The sequence below is a fragment of the Elephantulus edwardii genome, unplaced genomic scaffold, assembly GCF_000299155.1.
Source record: "Elephantulus edwardii isolate Elephantulus edwardi_28Jun2011 unplaced genomic scaffold, EleEdw1.0 scaffold00031, whole genome shotgun sequence".
NCBI lineage: Eukaryota > Metazoa > Chordata > Mammalia > Macroscelidea > Macroscelididae > Elephantulus > Elephantulus edwardii.
In genome coordinates this window covers 214,994-228,347 of record NW_006399781.1, presented here as the reverse complement: position 1 = coordinate 228,347, position 13,354 = coordinate 214,994, and the positions used below count along the sequence as shown (strand labels likewise).

Below are 13,354 nucleotides of genomic sequence, written 5' to 3'. Positions count from 1 at the left end.
GACAGAGCAGAGTTTAGGGCTGTTGTACATAAGGTCGTTATGAGTCGCAAGCGACTCAACGGCACATAACAACAACAACAATGATGTGAATGAGGTGAATAGTACTTTTGGGTGGAAACATACAAGCAAGGTGTATAGACAACTAATGAAGGTCAGTCTTACCATCCTGCCAGGGCAAATTAGACAAGATCGCAATGGAAGATGGGAATTTCATCACCAGTCAGAAAGAAGCAGAGAATGTAGTGATCTGGGTACACAAAGATTACTTCTTAAGGAAACAGATTGAGATTGAGACACTTAAGAGGCAGTGGAGAACCAGAGATCAATGTGAGACAGAGCTGATGAACACTGCTGCCTCACAGACCAGAGCCGGAGTAGAGGGGTAGTCCTTCGCCCTAGCTTGCTGGAGGACTGAGGCGGGGGTGGGGGACATGTCATAATTAGCGGGACTAAGAGAGCTTTGTAATACTGACCTGCAGTTTAGAGGCAGAGGCCAAGGACCTGTGAGCATGCTTGAGAAGCTATCCTGACTAGAGAATTGCACCCTATTTACAATCTGAACTGTAACCTGTTTACTCCCCTATTCAATCCCATATTTGTGAGTATTGTCTGTGACTGTGAGTTCTGTATAGCCATTGCACTGATTAGCAGACTCAGTAGCAAGGCGAAGAGGGTAAGAGACCCAACAGAACAGCAGTGAGAGCCCTGGGGTGATGAGCTGGTGTGTGAGAATGGGTAGATTAAGGTGCAGGAGAGTGAGATGTCTGATCTCATAGGAATTGGTTTTGTGTTATGGATGTTGTTGGTGGAGTTAATGGAGGTCAGACTCGGCCACCTGCACTCCTTTTGTAATATATTTTGTTGTTACTTGTATTTTCCCCCTCATGATAGAAATACATGCTCATTATATAAAGTTGGCAAATACTGAAAATCACAAAGAAATCTATTAAAATTACTCACCAGTAATACCTACTGTTGATATTATTGCTGCTTTTCAATTTTTTTCCCTCTCTGTAAGTTTTTTTTAATATATATGTAAAATTAAAACCCCACTCTGCTTTTATTTGGCCAGTTTACTTTTACATTTGACATTCTGTGAGGGTGTGTTGTTTTATTTTGTTTTTACCAAATAGAGAATAAGGTTGCCATGACTGCCTATTATTCCATTATAGAAACTATCAGCATCCAGCTAATCAGCCATTATTGTTGAATATCTGGCTTGTTTGCAAGGTTTTGTTAATATAAATAAAGGCATAAAAAATTTTCACTCATTAGCATTTGTGTGTCTCGTTGAGTAATTAAGATAAAGTCTTAGAAGTAATATCACTTGGTCAAAGAGTTTTCTAGTTCCTAATATGTATTATCAAGTTGTGTAGAAGATATATGGACCATATATCTGACAGAATTTGAAATTCTGTAGCAGTGGTGTTTCTGTCTTGCCTCTTCAAAGTCTATTTCCATCAGTCTGCTTTGTTTCCTCACCTCTTCCGTATGAGACTAATACCAACCAAGTCCAGAAAATAAGCTTTAGTTGATAAGAAGCAGAGTTTCTAATTGTAGATAGTCACCCCTTGGTCTGAGTACAGTGAAGGTAGAAAACATGCCATCACATCCACCACCATTTTGTCAACATATTAATAATAAACATATTTATCATTTTCAGAACCATACTAGCTAGCCCAAATTGTTTCTAGACACTCAAAACTAAAATTAAAAAAAAAAAAAAGTCTAACACTGTCAAGTCAGAACTGACTCATAGCTGACCCTCCAGAAGGTTTTCAGAGGCTGCAAACTGTGTGGAAGGAGATTGCCTATCTTTCCCCTGGAGCATCTGGTGAATCCAAATCACCCACCTTAGCACTGTCAGCAGAACTCTTTATCCACTAGGCCACCAGAGCTCCCCTCCTGAACTCTGTTGTTGCTTTTATCGGGCGTCAAGTCAGAACTAACTCATAGCTGAGCCTCCAGCAAGTTTTTGGAGGTTGTATAAATCACACAAGGGGAAATTGCCCATTTTTCTCTTAAAGGACAGTTGGTGGATTTGAACCACCCGCCCTCAGGTTAGCAGCACAACTCCTTACCACTAGGTAACCAGAGCGCTCCTGGACACTAAAGGAGAACCCCAAATAACTAACCTTATAGTGGAGAGAGAGAGAGAGGAAAACATGAGTTTCTTATTAATGACTTTAGAACCCTGTTGGAAAGAACCTATTCATCAATGCTTGTCAAATTTTAGAGGGCTCCGATGGCCTAGATAGACTGTGGACATTTTTGTCCCTAACCTCCCTGGCAGTTTAAATAGTCATTGGCTCTGGGACTGAAAGATGGGTTGTCTCTTTCTCTGTGATTTACAACCTCAGGAATCCAGTGATGTGCGAGCTGAGTCAGTTGTGACTCAATAACAACATGTTTGAGTTTTTGTCAAGCTATAATGTGCTTTTGAATGCTGAACAAGATATTTTTCTTAAATGTGTAACTGTACTTTGTTGTGTTGATCATAGTATGTACCAAATGTGCAATTTATATGCATGATTTATGTCTATTAACTTCTTTTTTTATTGTGATTTGGAGAAAAGTTTGCAAAGCATTTGAAGTAAAATTTATCAATCAATAAAAAGATACACATTTTGTTCTGTAATATTGATTACAATACCTAGTGTCCGATCATCCCTTCATTCCATATTGTATTTTCTTTCACTCATATTAATGAGTATTTGTTAATTTTCTGGTCAATTAAATTTCATTTGTTAGCTTAATTAATTTTCCACTCATCTCCTCCCTTAGCTGGTAACAATACTAGTATGATTCTTTCTGAGTGCAAAGCGAGCCTGGGTGGTCTAGTGGGTAAGAAGTTGAACTAATTAAAGGCATTTGGTTCAAATCTATCAGCTGTCCAGGGGAAGGGAGACAGGCAACCTTCTCTCATGTAGTACAGTCTTTAAAGGCCTGCCGGAAGGTCAGTTATGATTCTATTTCAATTCCATGACAATGACTGATGAATTGTTATAAATCTTCCTTTAGATTTTTTTGTTTGTTTAACATATTGTTGTTGGGTTTTTGTTTTTATACTGATTTATTTACAAAGTTCAAATACATTCTTTTTCACACTAGGTCTTTGCCATTTATTTCACCCCCCCAATCAAAGTATGTGCCCCTACAATTAGCCCCAGCCTCCAGCCCATCCTCACCCCTCCGCTGCCACCCTCCTCCCCTTGGATCTTCATACTCATTTTACAATAATGATCTATAGTATTTGACCTTTGGGGACTCATCTTAATGCTCTCCAGTCCCTTCCAAGTTAGGTAATAATTTATAAAATCATTGCTTCTGCGTGCTGCGTAGTATTCCATTGTGTGAATGTGCCATAATTTCTCAATCCATTTGATTGTGGTTGGACATCTGGGCCATTTCCATGTTCTTCCAGTGGTGAATACACTGTTCTGAATGTTGGTGTACAAGTTTTCATTTGAGCCTCTCATTTTCTTGGGTACATCTGGTACCAGCAGCCAGGAAATTAAAAGACAAATTGCACTGGAAAACAATTCTTTCAGAGACCTCTCCAGAGTACTAAAGAGCAACAAAGTCAGTCTGGAGATGTGCTTGATTCAGGCCATAGTCTTTGCAATTACTTGCTATGCATCAGAAAGGTGGACAATGTCTAGGAATGATAGAAAAATTGATGCCTTTGAGCCATGGTGCTGGAGAAGAGTACTGAATATGCCATGAACTGCTAGGAGAACAAACAAGTTCATCCTATAGAAGGTGAGACTGGGCTGCTTCTTGGAGGCAAGGATCCTGAAGCTTCGTCTGACATACTTTGGATATGTTGCAAGGGAGGACCAGTCCTTGGAAAGGCATGTTATGCTAGAGAGGGTGGAGGGACAGTGTAAGAGAAGAAGACCCTCAATGAATTGATTAATTCAGTGACTGGGGTAATGGATGTAGGTGTGTTAGAGACAACAAGATTGGCACAGGATAGAGCAGGAGTTAGGGCTATTGTACATAGGGTCACTATGAGTCACAGGCAGCTCGACAGCACATAACAGCAACAACAACAACAACACATTCCTAGCAGTGGAATAGCTGGGTCATATGGAATTTCTATGTTCAGCTTTTTGAGGAAGCACCAAACTGCTTTCCAGACTGGTTGTACCATTTTACAATCCCACCAACATTGTATAAGAGTTCCTATCTCTCCACAGCCTCTCCAATCTTTATTACTTGCTATCTTATTAAACAGTGCCACTGTTACTGGAGTGAGGTAGTATCTCATTGTGGTTTTGATTTGCATTTCTCTTATTGCCAGTGATTTGGAGCATTTTTTCATGTGTCTGTTGGCTATTCGAATATTTTCTTCTGTGAAAATACTTTCCATGTCTTTTGCCCATTAGTAATTGGGTTATCAGTCTTTCTCTCATGGATGTCCTATAGGATTCTGTAAACTTTCACTATGAGACTCCTTTTAGCTTTTTATAGTTGTGGTCTTACACAATATTTGTTCTTTTTTTACTGGCTTATTTCACTTAGTACAATGTCCTCTAGATTCATTCACGTCATGTAATGTTTCACAAATCATTGTTTTTCAGTGTTGCATAGTACCTCATTGTGCAAACACACTATAGTTTCTCCATTCATTCGTTCATTCATTCATTCATCAATGATCACTTCAGTTGTTTCCAATTCTTGGCTATTGTGAACAATGCTGCAATAAACATGGATGTGAATGTCCATTCCCTTAGTTTACAGGGAAGACACTAAAATCCAAAAAGAATAAGCAATTCTGAAGTCATGTAGTTGGAACAAGACAAGAATCTAGGTGTAGGTTATGTTTTCCAGTCTTAACAACAAAATGGTTAGATTATATTTTCCAGTCTTAATAGCAAAATTGTGACTTGGTCATTGTTGTAATTTAAACTGAATAGATACTTCCTCCCACCCCACACCATTTCAAATCCCAGGGTAAACCAAGATGGGGTAATATCATGATAGTGGTAGGGTAGACCCTTGGTAAAAGCCTGGAGGAGTGCCCACAGAAGTCTCTTCTAAGTACAAAGCAACAAGTTAATGCAATGAAAAAGCCTTGATGACGTGGTGTAGAATGTACTGATGTGCTAACCAAAAAGATAGAAGTTCGAATCCATCAGTCACTCTACAGGAGAAAGATGGACAGTCTTCCTGTAAAGATTTACAGTCTCAGAAAGCTGATGGAAGATGCATATGAGTTGGAATCAACGCAACAGCAGTGGGTTTGATTTATTCTTTTTAATGGAATAAAAAGGATCCCTGGTGACACAATGGTTAAAGCGTTCAGTTACTAGTGCAAACTTGGCATGATGGCTAACCCACCAGGCACTCCATGAAATGTACAGACTCAGAACTCATATGAACAGCTTTTCTCTGTTCTAGAGGATAAGTGTAACTTAGCATTGACTCAATGACAGGTGTTTTATTTTGGGTGTTTTGCTTAATTGTTTGGTTGAAGGACTGAAAATTACCATAAAGGTAATGACTATAGGTCCCAGGAAGGACTGCCTGAATTCTAGTAATTCTGTGCTTATGGAAATTTGTATCTTATTGGTCTTAAGTGTTAGCTACAGTTCTTTACTATTTAGTAACATTTCCCTCCTAAGGGATAATTTGGCCCTTAGAAAGATTATGAGTTTTGTTGTTGTTGTTGATAGATGCTGTCGAGTATGACTCATAGCAATTCTATGAACAAAAGATCTGAACCCTATCCTGCGCCATCTTCACACTTCCTGACACACAAAAGCCCATTACAGCAGTCACCGTGTCAATCCACCTGGTTGAAGGTGTTCCTCTTCTTCGCCGATCCTCCACTCTTCCCAGCATCATGTCCTTCTCCAAGGAATAGCTCCTCCTAGCAACATGCCCAAAATATGTGAGGCAAAGCCTCATCACTCTTCCTCCAAAGGGCACTCTGGCTGCACCCTCTCCAAGACATAGCTGTTTGTTCTCTTGACCATCCATGAGATGTTCAGTGCTTCTTCTCCAACACCACACCTCAAAGGCATCAGTTCTTTTCCTGTCATCCTTATTCATTGTCCAGCTGTCAAAGATCTCAGCACAACTTACCTCTTTAGTTTCTTCATTTGTAGCAGGAGTAAAATGAAGCTTATCTTATAAGGCTGCCAGGGGTCCTGATGTTCCAGTGGTTAAGCATGTGACTGACATATCCAAAACTACCACCAGCTGTTTCCTGAACCATGGCCATCTGCTTCTGTAAATATTGTTGTCATTATTAAGTGCCTTTGCGTTGAATATAATTGATAGTGATCCTGTGAACACCAGCTCTGAATTCTGTCCTATCCTGTACTATCCTCATCATCCTCAACATACTTGAGCTTATTGTTACAGTCACTGTCTCACTTCAACTTGTTGAGGATCTTCCTCTCTTTCACTGACGCTCCACCTTTCTAATAATGATGTCTCTTTCCAAGGAATGTTGTTATTGATGTTGTTGTTATGTGCCATCGAGTCATTTGCAACTCATAACGACCCTATGTACAACAGCCCTAAACGCTGCTCTATCCTGAACCAATTGCATTGTCTCTGACACACCCATCCTGATTACCCCAGTCACTGAATCAATCGACCTCATAGAGGGTCTTCCCCTCTTGCGCCGTCCCTCCACGCTCCCAAGCATGATGTCCCTCTCCAAGGACCTGTCCCTCCTTGCAACATGTCCAAAGTATGTCAGATGAAGCCCCAGAATCCTTGCCTCCAAGGAGTTGCTTGGTTTAATCCTCTCCAGGATGAATCTGTTTTCTTAGCAGTCCGTGATACACTCAATACTCTTCTCCAGCACCACAGCTCAAAGGCATCAATTCTCCTCCTGTCCTCCCTAGTCATTGTCCAGCTCTCTGATGCATAACAAGTGATTGCAAAGACCATGGCATGTATCAGGCGCACCTTAGTCTCCAGAGAGACACCGTTGCTCTTGAGTACTTTAGAGAGGTCCCTAACAGCAGACTTTCTCATTGCAATATGTTTTTTTATTTCCTGGCTGCTGGTGCCAAGAGTGTTGACCATGGAGCCAAGCAAACGAAAGCTGTGAACAATCTCAATCTCTTCGCCATCCATCCTGATGCTACCAATTGGTCCAGTGGTGAGAATCTTTGTCTTCTTGACATTGAGCCTCAGTCCATACTGAAGGCTGCACTCCTTGACCCTCTGCAGCAAGTACATGAGGTCCTCCTCAGTTTCAGCAAGCAGGGGTGTGTCATCTGCATAACACAGATTGTTAATAGATCTTCCACCAATCCTGATGCCACAATTCTCCTCATAGAGCCCAGCCTCTTGGATAATCTGCTCTGCATACAGGTTGAAAAGGTATGGAGACAGGACACATCCCTGGTGTACACCCTTCCCAATATTGAACCATGCAGTGTTACCCGGCTCTGTTCTGACAACTGCCTCTTGGTCCAAGTATAGGTTTCGCATTAGCAGAGCCCCTCATAAAAATGTGCCCAAAGTATGGGAGGTGAAGCTTCATCATCTTTGCATGCAAGAAGGACTCTGCACTTTCTCCAAGACCTATCTGTTCTTTTAGCAGTTCATGGGATATCCAGCACTCTTCTCCAATACCACAACTCAAGAGAATTCTTCTTCTATCACCCTTATTCATTGTCTAGCTCTCAGATTCATAGTAGGTGATTGAAAAGACAATGACATGGATCCGGCACACCTTAGTCTTTAAACTGATATCATTGCTCTTCAGGACTTTGGAGAGGTCCCTGATAGCAGACTTTCTCAATGCAATACATCTCCAAATCTCCTGACTGTTGGTACCTAGGATATTAATTGTGGGTCCAAGCAAGATGTAATCATTGACAATTTCAACCTTTTCTCCTTCATAATGCTGCCTTTTGGCCCAGTAATGAGAATTTTTTGTTTCTTTGATGTTGCTATCTAATTCATAATAAAGCCTGCAGTACTTAATTCTCTGCAGCAAGAACCTCAAGTTTTCCTTGCCTTTAGCAAGCAAGATTGTGTTTCCAGAATATTAGATCCTAAAACTCATAGGGAGCTCTGGTGGCCCAGGGGTAAGAAACTGCGCTGTAATCCCAAAGGCATGCAGTTCAAATCTGCTAGCAACTCTACAGAAAGGGGGGCAATCTTCTGTGCGATTAACTGCTTCTGAAAACCCACAAGAGGGTCAGCTCTGCCTCGAAAGCATACAACAACAACAACAACAACACTCATAATCTTTCTAAGTCCCAAATTACCCCTCAGGAGGAAATTCAGCAAGCTAGGTCATGTTCCCCTTGGCTCTGTCCCAACAACAGATTCTTGGTCTAGATATATGTTTCATATAAGCATAATTAACATTCTGGAATTCCCATTCCTCTCAACATTAGCACAATTCTGTAAACATTACAGACTTGGAAATTGTGTGGGGCATTTTTATTCTGTCCTATAGGGTCACTGTGTGTTGGACTCAACTCAAGAGCATAGACATTTTTATAAAGCTATTGAAAAGATTACAAGAGATAATGTTTCTTAGCACTTGGAAGTTTTCCAGGACCCTAAGAAACACTTGACAAATATCTACTATTATTATTGTTTTAACTATCACTTCTAATATATACATTATTTTCCCCTTCCTACAGAAGCAAGGGTAAATTTAGATCAGAAAAAAATGTTCTTCGGGAAAACAAGGTAACAAGTCTCTGAACACATCACTACCACTTTTCAGTCTCTTATTTCTGGAAAAACTACCAGTGTCTCATATTGGTTTATGTGTTGCTATGATGCTGAATGCTGTGTCACTGCTATTTTCAATAGCAGTGGGGTCCCCTAGTAGACAGCATTTGGCAGACTTATCCCAGGCTAAGATCAACCAAGAAGAAAGTCTTGCAACCTACTTCTGAAATTCCCTCACTCACACCTCACTGTTGAGTCAGAACCGACTGATGGCTGACCCATCAGTGGATTTTTAGAGACTGTAGGGATTTCTCATCTTTCTCCAGTGGAGCAGCTGATGGATCCAAGCAACCCATCTTCCTTTTGTTTGTAAGCAAAGGTTCCTACCAGTTAGGTCACCCGCTTTACAGCCCGTGAAACCTGAACGAGGAGCATGATCTTTGGGAATTGACTCGATGGCAGTGGAATGGATTTGGGTTTGGGGAATCTTTCTGGAAGCCCACTTCCATCTTTCCTGCATATGGAGGGCCAGTGGGGTTGCTTAACCACTAAAACACCAACGTTTCTGTGAACGCACAGACATCTAATTAACTTCTTGCAGAACTTGGGGAGGGGGGGAATTTGTACTACACTACTCTTTTTATTTCTCATTTAAACATCTAAATGCCCTCTTTAAACTATCCTAGACTTTCTGTATAAGCTTTGTGTCTCTTGTGTCTCTTTTCATTCTTTAACTAGCCTTTGTTTGCATAGTTTGGGCATATTGCCAGAAGACGGTACTTCTTAGAAAGGAGCATGATGCTTGGAAAGGTGGAAGGTCAGCAAAAGAAAGGAAGACTCTCAATGAGATGAACTGACACTATGACTGCAGCACCGACCTCAAATATGTCAGAGGTGGTGAGGATGGTACAGAATAGGACACGATTCAGATCTGTAGGGTCCCTGAGTCATTCCCACACACATAATAACATCAGCAACAACCTTTCTCATCTTTATCACTCCTTTGATATACATAAATGAGGGTGGGAGTGGGTGAGAAGGACCTTTCTGATCTGGCAATGATTTTAGGATAACTCAAAAGCTTGCGTACTTAAGTCCATTCTGACCCATCACAACCCAACTTCCGAGGCACCACTGCCTGTTTGTTAACAGCACAACAGTATACAGACTGACCCCCAGAGTTCCTTAAAGCATGAACAAGAGGCAAAGTTAACCAAAATAAGTAAGTAAAGACTCAGAAATATAGAATAATGATTGAAAGTCACTTAGCAACAGAAGCAACATATGAATTTTTATTTTTTTTTTCCTTTCCATGGCTCATGTTCTTTCCACCATGTCATTCCCACTTTCAAATCTGGGAGGTAAAACAAGCACAAAGATGATTATAACTCAAGCCAAACTGGGTGGTAATAACATAAATGCTGCAGAGATCAGAAAGGAGATTTAGTAAATTGGGAAAATCAGCTGTGAGTTAGTGGCGTTGGTCTCTGCATGATACAGTCCAATTAGTACAAATGGTACGAAGTGGGAAATCCTGACACCTCTCTTCAAAAGCAGAAAGAGCTGAGCTTCAGTGGAAAATGCCACAATAGTGAGAAAGTACCTGGAAAGGAAGGTTCTGGAGGACTATGCATTCTGGGGTGAGACCAGGGTGTGGATCTCAGCTCTAGGTTAAGGCAGGAAAAGATCTGGAAAATGGTTTTGTGTTCAGCTGACTCAGAATAAATTTATCAGGCAATGGCTGTCACTGAAAGAACTAGAGCTGATTTTATGAAAGAAGAGTATATCCTGAACATTTTTAACTTCCTTCAGTTTGTTTTTAAGCATGTTGTTGTTGTTATTAGTTAGATTTTGGTGAATGACTTTTGACTTACAATAGCTCATGAGACAGAGAACTGTCCATGGAGTTTGGAGGGGTATATTCTTTTAGGGGTGTTTTGTTGGGGTTTTGGCTGTGATCTTTACAAAAGCAGGTCACCAGATCCTTGTGAATTTGAACTGCCAACTCTGCACCTCCCCGCTGCCAAATATGGACATCTAACCCATTAATTTACTTTGTAAACAGCATCACTTTGTTCTTTGCCACAACTACTTGGAAAATGAAGACCATCTTCAGCAACCAGACTGTTGGCATCCCAGAAAATGTTCACATCACTCTGAAGGAGTGCTCAGATATTGCAAAGGACCTTCAATCTCATTAATGCAGAACTGAGTCTTCTTGGGAGGCAGCACAAGAGGCTTCATGTTGACAAATGACAGAGAGAGAGAAAGAAACTGGTTACACTTCACACTTTCTGTAGCTCTGTGCAGAACATGATCAAAGGTATTTCACTGGTTTTCTGTTATAAGATAAAGTTCATGTCTGCTTATTTCCCCATCAATGCCCTTATTTAGGAGAACAAGACTTTTGTTAAAATGCAAAATTTCTTAGGTGAAAAATATATACATGGAGTTCAGATGAGACCAGTCATAGTTTGTTCCATATTCCAAACCCAAAAAGATGAGTTGATTCTTTAAGGAAATTACATTGAAATTGCAGCAAATTCAGGTGATTTAATTCAGCAAGTCACTACTGTTAAAAACAAGAATATCTGAAAGTTTTTGGATGTCTCTACAAAGGGAGCTAGTTGTTCAACAGGCTGATGAGTAAGATCAAGAGTTTTTGAACTATGGAAACAATGCTAAATGATTCCTAGACCTTTAGTGTTATTTTGGCACAATATTTGCATGAGAAAAAGAACCTCAACAATTGCATCAGAACTGACCCATAACTGACCCTCCAGTGGGTTTTCAGAGGCAGTAAATCACATTGGAGGAGATTGCCTATCCTGCTCCCTAGGAGCACCTGGTGGATTTTAACCACATGCCTTTAACATTGTGGTATCTGATTCACTGGTACGCAAAACATTCCCTCAAAGAAATACAGCAGGAATATACCCCCTGCCACACACTCTTCCTGATTTTAAACCATACAGTGTTCTCTTGCTCCATTTGGAGAGCAGCTTCCTGATGGAGATACAGATTTTACATAAACACAATTAAGTGCTTTGGGATTCCCATTCTTTTCAAAGTTAGCCATAGTTTGTTATGATCCACACAGTCAAATGCTTTTGCACAGTCAATAAAACACAAATAGACATTCTTCTGGTACTCTTTGCTTTCAGCTAGGACCATCTGAAGCATTTAAATGACGTTATTGGCAAAAAATACTGAATACACCATGGACTGTCAAAGAATTGAACAGACCTTGGAAGAGGTGTAGCCATACCACTCCTTAGACACGAGGACGGTGAAACTTCATCTCACTTACTTTGGAGATGTTATCAGAAAAAACCAGTTCCTGGAGGACATTGTGCTTGATAAAATAGAGGGCCTGCAAAAAAGGAAAAGACCCTCAAAGAAATGGGTTAACACGCTGGCTGCAGCAATGAGCTCAAACTACTGCATAGTGCCACTGTTGTTAAAATGGGACTGACATTGGGTTTGGGGGGAAACTGAGAAAGATGGAATAAATAATGTATACTGCATTGAAAAAAAAAACAAACATAACAATTGGGAAAATATAGCGTGAGTGGAACACACTTAAGGTCATTTAACAACAACAATTAGTACAACAATTCCCAACACAAGAATTTTTTTCCAAATCCTAACACCTGTAAGAGCTCTGGTAGCATAACCACTAAACAGTTTGCTGCTAACTGGAAGTTTGACATTTTAAACCTATACAGTGGCTCTTTAGGAGAAAGACTTAGTGATCTACTTCCATTGAGATTACAGTCAGGAAAACCCTGTGAGGCTGTTAGACTCTAGCAATTGCTTTGAGTAAGAACCAACTCTCCCACACCCAATAACATGAATACCCAAAGTCATCCTTTTTAAATTACATATTGTCAAAGTGTTCCATAAAGTTAAAGGGAGCTCTGGTGGCCTAATGGGAAGAAGTTGCACCACAATGTTAAAGGCATGTGGTTAAAATCCACCAGGTGCTCCTAGGGAGCAGGATAGGCAATCTCCTCCAATGTGATTTACTGCCTCTGAAAACCCACTGGAGGGTCAGTTATGGGTCAGTTCTGTTTCACTGGTACGCAACAACAAAATAAGGTTAAAAGTATAATTTTTTTAAGTGAAAGAAAAGAAAGAATATAGGGTAAAGTTTTTTTTTTAGAGATGCTACTTTATCAAATAAACCAAGATGAAACAATTACTCATTGTATGACCAAGTCCCCTCTACATCCCCCCCCACCACCAAGAAGTCATTTCTGAGTCAATAGAAATCTGACTCATTGTCATCAAAGAGGAGAAACCTTCCTGCAGAGACTCAAGCAGTTGCCCCAGGGTCTATCTCTACAGATAGACTACTTTGTGCAGTGCTAATACTGTAAGCACTAGTTAATTGAATTCTGGTTTCCAGTGTAAATAAAGCAGATAGTATAAAGATTGATAAAGGAGTCTAAAATTTCCTTTGCAAAAATATGTAAAAAAACCTTTAAGTAACAAGAAAAAAACTACCTGTAACTCAAGAAGATGCAAATTTCAGAACACTGACTCCCTGACAATTCTCATGAGAGTAACATGGAACAGTACAGATAAACCTAAGAGCAATAATGTTACCTTTCAAAAAAAGTAGAAATCCAAATGGTGCAACCACTGTGGAAGGCTGTATGATGCTTTCTCAAAAAGTTGCAAATAG

The 13,354-nt window shown here is 40.2% G+C and overlaps 1 pseudogene; it reads left to right on the top strand.

The window, feature by feature from the left end:
* Positions 1-194: 194 nt before the first annotated feature.
* Positions 195-13,354, top strand: part of LOC102863733 — a 56,261-nt pseudogene continuing 43,101 nt past the window's right edge.